Raw genomic sequence first — 5780 nt, forward strand, 5'->3', positions numbered from 1 at the left:
GCACTGGTTACTGACAACGATTTGGATCACCCTTGACTACCCTGACGATGGTTTTTGGCTTCTTCTACCTGGCACTTGACCTCGGCATGGCTATTCGACCATCCATTTGTCCACTTGGACTGGCGTCACGACTCAGTCTTCGTTCTTCGTTGTTACAGTTTTGTTGTTCGTTCTGTTCCTTTAATGAGCCGTTGACCAGCCCTGGGACTATTAAGTTGAGCAGCCGCCCCTAGCTCCGGCTAGATAGCAAGGGCTCACTTAAGAACTCCGTGGGCCAACGGACCCCTCCGTTGTTTGTATTTACTGTAACTGAAGAAAGCAACTCTACCTACGCCTTCTAAGCATAAGTCAAATAAATCACCTTTGTTTAAAACCACTACGCTTACGTGCCTCAGAACTCCATGCCAGAAATCCTGCCTGTTCCGTATCCAATTGCCGCCTCCCGGCCGCCCCACTGTGATCACGACCATGAGCTTGGCTCGCCAGCTCCGTGTTGTGCCGACACTTTTGAGAATGGTTCATTTGAGATCAGATGACTCATAACTATTAGGCCTGTGTGAAGCAGCTGATATTCACTTTGTATTTGTATTTGGCCAATTTGGGGGACAATGATTTGTTTAGGGATTCAAATCACTGTCCTTATTTGATTCAGCTGAATCTGATTCAGAAATTCAGCAGCATCCGAATCTCTGAATCAGCCAGGCCAGGTCTGAAGTGGGCCGAATCTTCTCCGAATCGAATCACCACCCAAAGCTTTGCACAGCCCTAATAACTATGGCAATAGCTATGTTCTTGCTCATATAAATAGCAAGATACAAAAGGTAAAATTGGTTATTTATTAGTTAAAATCTTGTTCAAGCAATTTTAAAGAATGTTGAAGTTCTTTCTTTTGAATTGTCACCAAAGATATGCCAGTAAAAATATGTGCTAATGCCTGTATAATTACCTTACACTTTTCAAGGTTGGATCTCATTTCCTACCAGTCTAATAATTTATCATGTTAAACATCATGACCAGAAGGCTTATGTCCAAAGTAGTAATTCTGGAAATGTCAAACAGCATGGGAAGAGCATGGCATTTGTCCTATGTGAACATGTAGTAGGGGAGGTAATGATATATCTGTGCATCACTGTGCAGTCAAATTTTTACATGAAATTTGCGATCTCTTCCTATGGACTCTTTAATTAGCAGAACTTCACTTGGTAATCTCTGCAGACATGAACAATATGTGTCATTAGTCCTTCAGAAAGAGAACTGAATAAAAGGAATACGATCAATAATTCTTTATTTTTTCAAATTTAATGACTGCTTTCTCTTTTTAAGCTTCCTGATTTTTAAGAAAAGGATAATTATTACAGGACCCTGATGCTCTTCTTCCTGATCAGTCTTCTATCAGAGTAGCTGAACCGATTTTCTCAATTTACCACTAATTTATGCTGGTGAAGGGAAAATCAGTCCTCTTGTATCTAGTCAGATAGTAAAATGTGAAAATCTTGACAGTTTGCAGAGTACACAAATAACTGAGACAAATAACTGAGACACAGATAGAGAATTGACTTGAATCTTATTACAGAAGAAGATGGTTGTAGAGCTGAATGCGAAGTCTGTCCTGAGATGCAAGCCAACACCCCATTCTCTAGATTGGGTTGGCAATGTTTTTTGACAGGGTACCAAAAAAACTACAATATCTACCTGTAAGATGTTGGTGTGGTGGCAGGCGGATGGCAGGGAAGCTGTGAGAGGCTCAATCCTTCTTGTGGCAGTGCAGCCCTGCCCCTTCCTCACCATCTGAAGACCCCAGTACAGACACTTGTAGCCTCCTGGCTGCCTGCTACAGCCAAGCCAGCTCCTGGGCAGGCCCATGCTGCCCACCCTGGAGCCAGGGCTGTTCACAGCAAGCGGGAGGGAGGCTGCAAGCAGCTGAACTGGGGTCTATAGAGCCCTGGCTCAGCTAGTTGCTTGCAGTGGGTGAGTGCATGCCTCATGATGGATAGCTGGGAAGTGACTGGGGCTGTGCCACAAGAAGGATTGGGCCCATTGTGGCCCCCCCTCCATCTGCTTTGAGGGCTGGCAGGCCAAGCAAAATGTCTTCATATGCCACATTCCGGCACATATGCCTGGGATCGCCAACCCCTGCTGTAGACCATGTTGCCTCTAACAGACATTATTCTGGCATCTGATATCTTGATATCTTCAGTAAGTCATTTAATCTCTCTTAATCGTCTTGTAATATAAGTGTAAATATAAGGGTAAAGTTATAAAGCACGTTGAGAGATCTAAAAATATTGGCTTTTATCCAAAGCCCAAAATGTACAGGTTATTTTTCTATATTTTCTATTTAAAATGTTTGCATGGGAAGGTTTTTGAGACAATAATAGTACAAACACTGAAATAAAACATTATAGTTGACTTAAAGCCTTGACTTTGTTGTTATGGGAGAACTACTTGACTAAACTGGATTGAGCTAGTAGGGGACAGTTTATCAAGTTATCTTGCATTGGTGTCTGAGACATCACAATCACTTCCTGTGTGAACTATAGGAAGAAGATGAGGTATGCCAGAAAAAAAATCATGTCAGTTTTGGCAAATACTTCCTTTTAAATGATGTCAGCATTTTCCCATTTATTACCTTTGTTTCTTCTGGTGACGTAAGTGCAAGCATGTTCCATCTTACAGGGTCAGGTTTCCCTATGAACACTATCAGATGAATGAAAAGTACGTGTATACGTAAAAAATGGCTGTGCATATGTGTATATGTGAAGTTACTGTGTGTGCAAAAAAAGGCTCATTTACATATGAGCTCATGCAGCCATTATGAGCAAGCATTGTGAAGACTATTGCTAAATTGTATTATGTCAGTAATTATGATGTCATCCTAGCTTACATAAGTCTGATTATTGTTGACTGGGGGAAGATATTTAGACTGCAGTTTTAAGTGGCACAAATGGAGTTTACATAAGTGGACAAGAAAAGCTCTACCCCAACACTTGGAGAGGTACTGGTGGGATAGTCCATGTTTTACTACCTTCTCTGCAAAAAGTATAAGGGAGTAATAAGGAAAAAGGCCTCATTGCCAGGAGTTTGTTGTACTCAGTCAATTTCCTTTGTTGTATTCAGTCAGTTAACTGCTAAAGTATTGTAAGCCATGGGCAGTAGCTCTGATTTGTGCCCAAAAGGCTCAAGATGATATTTATGCTACCTTTCCACTCATTCTTTGAGCTCTTTTTTTTTTCCATTTTGGGTGCATCCCTAGATCAGTAGTTGGGTTAGTTTTTATTCTCTCAAGGGCAAGAAGCACCTGCTAATTAGGAAATAACGGTTAAACACACTATATATTGGTTTCCTTGTGCATTTATACTTCCTGCACACTTGGCTTCTAATAATTTAGCAATATATGTTGCATCATCCAAATGCTTGATTGCTTGGTTTTCTTTGTCCATTCTGTCTAATATAAGCAGTGTTTAGAAATGAACTGATTTCTTCAATGATGGGACTTCCTGATGGTTTGTTGAAAAACAATCTATTTTATTCCAATTAGTTTTCAGGTTTATCTTGGTCTTCTTTCAGAATGTAACGTCATGTAGAAATATAGAATGTACAAAGACAGTTCTTCCTACAGGATCAAATTCTTTTGTGGCTATTTGGTATCTCTTTATTCTGCCCAGTTGCATTTTGTTGTCATAACAGTGTCCTCCCAATTTTTCTTCTTCAAACTAGTTCTATTAACCTAACACATCACTCTCTCACCCTTTTCTAATGGTTGCCACATTTCCCTGTCTTTCAGGTTATATATTAAAAAATATATATTTATATCCCTAGTTTTCCCTTCTTTATATTTGAGGAGATGGTGTATTCTCACATAGTAAATTTCATGCCAACTCCTTAAAAATACTGTATTTTGAATGTGAAGAATAGGACAGGATAAAGATCTGTTGCTGATTTATTCCCTCTTCATGTTTCTTGGCTCCTATCTCTGACTAGCACAATAACTTTGTTGTGTGTTACTGCACTCTCTCTATTTTAATGTTATAGACATGGGGTGCCAGTGATCACTAATTCTGCTGCTGCTGTATTAAGGGTTGATTATGGCCAACTTGTAAAGTATACTCTGGCTCGAGTGAAGTTTCAGTTCAAAATCTTTTACCAGTGAAATGAAATCATAATAAGAGAATTCTATACCCAGTAGGGAGTTTAATTATTTTTGTCTTTTCTGGTAATTTATTCAGCAGTTGGAGACTTTTCTGTAAAAAATCCTGATTGAAAGTCTGACTATTTTCTTAGCTGGAATCCAGCAAGTGAAGTATATATGTTGAGTATCTTAGGGAGAAGTGGTATCAACAAGATTGGTTCATTTAAAAAAAATACTTGGTAAGGAAAATGATTGAAAACATAGGTAGTTGAACTACATGTATTCTATACATCTGAGATTTCTGATAGAGAAACTGGATCCTTGTCCCCAGACTGTGCTTTTGCAAACTACTGAAAAACTTGATCCAGGTTTATAAACCCATCTTTTAATTTTGGTCTCTTCTACCTTCTTAAAATCCCCAATCTATTTAACCCTAAATTCTTTTTTGGTTTGGTTTGGCCATCTAACAAAGCAACATTTGTTTACATAGCATTTTTAATGGTTTTGGTGGTGGGTGGGATTTGTCTTCAAAAGGGGTAAGGGCGAAAAGTATTTTAAGAAGATTCCCTCAGAAGGTATCTCAGGACTCAGGCTGCAACTGATGGTGCTCTTGCTCTTTGGTTAGTTATCTAGAAGGCCTAACAGTAGGCCTGTGCTAGTAGGCAGGTATTTGATCCGGCTTTGGATCCGGCTGCTTTGGATGTCAGCAATCTGATATGGAGCTTCAGATCAGTCTCCCGCTTCGATCCAGCTAAAGTGGCTTTGGAGCCACCTCGGAGATCTGGCCATAGGGTATAATGGGGGATCAATGAAATATCTGTAACTTTGTTGCTTCTCGTCTGATTTGGGTGAAACTTACAGGGATGGTAGCCCCTGATGAGGCCACACAGCCTGCCAAGTTTCAAGAAGGTAGGTGCAGGGGTTTAGGGGGAACTGCACCCCAAATTCTTGAAAGCAAAACTCATGTCACGTGTATGTGTTACACCACAGGGAGCTGAAAACTTCAGGGGTGGTGGCCCCTATTGAGGCCATGAAGCATGACAAGTTTCAAGAAGATAGGTGAAGGCTTTGGGGGGAACCACACCTCAAGCTGCTAACAGGCAAAACTTGGGACATAGATGACCCTGTGTGTGTTAAGGTGCAGCGGGCTGAAAACTGCAGGAGTGGTGGCGCCTGCTGAAGCCACAAAGCCTGCCAGCTGTCAAAGAGATAGGTGCAGGGGGAATCTGGCTTCTGGGGTCCTGCACCTCTGGCTGCTAACAGGCAAAACACGTGATGTGGGTGGGTGGCACCGTGTGTGTGTTAAGGTGAGCCCTTCGTGGTGCTGGGGCCTCTGCATAACACAGCAGTGTGCCCTAGTGAGGCCCCCTCCTACTGTTAAGCCTCACACCCAGTCCACCACTTTATGTGACAATAGGTACAATAACTTAGCTGGCTCGACACCAGTAGCAGCAGCAGCAGCATCAAAGGTACCCAAATGGAACTGTCACAGAGCCTGTGGTTTTTTAAAGGAATTGACAGCAAGAAATAAAGATGTTGCTTTGTGTTGGACATATGATGTTAGTCATGGTGTGTGATGGCTTATCTTGTGTTTTATGTCTATATGTTTATTATGGAAAAAAAAAGGAGTACTTAAAAAATGTATCTTTGG

At 41.1% G+C, this 5780-nt stretch overlaps 1 long non-coding RNA gene across 1 annotated transcript in view; it reads left to right on the forward strand.

Annotated features, from left to right (window-relative positions):
• The window catches only part of LOC109305395, a 16618-nt gene extending 11564 nt beyond the window's left edge, over positions 1 to 5054 (forward strand). Inside the window, exon 3 of the long non-coding RNA XR_002099618.1 lies at positions 5043 to 5054. This is a non-coding gene — a long non-coding RNA (uncharacterized LOC109305395). The remainder of the gene's footprint in view (positions 1 to 5042) is intronic.
• Positions 5055 to 5780: the final 726 nt, after the last annotated feature.

This window comes from Gavialis gangeticus, unplaced genomic scaffold, assembly GCF_001723915.1.
Source record: "Gavialis gangeticus isolate Ggan-Ray unplaced genomic scaffold, GavGan_comp1, whole genome shotgun sequence".
Classification (NCBI taxonomy): Eukaryota; Metazoa; Chordata; order Crocodylia; family Gavialidae; genus Gavialis; species Gavialis gangeticus.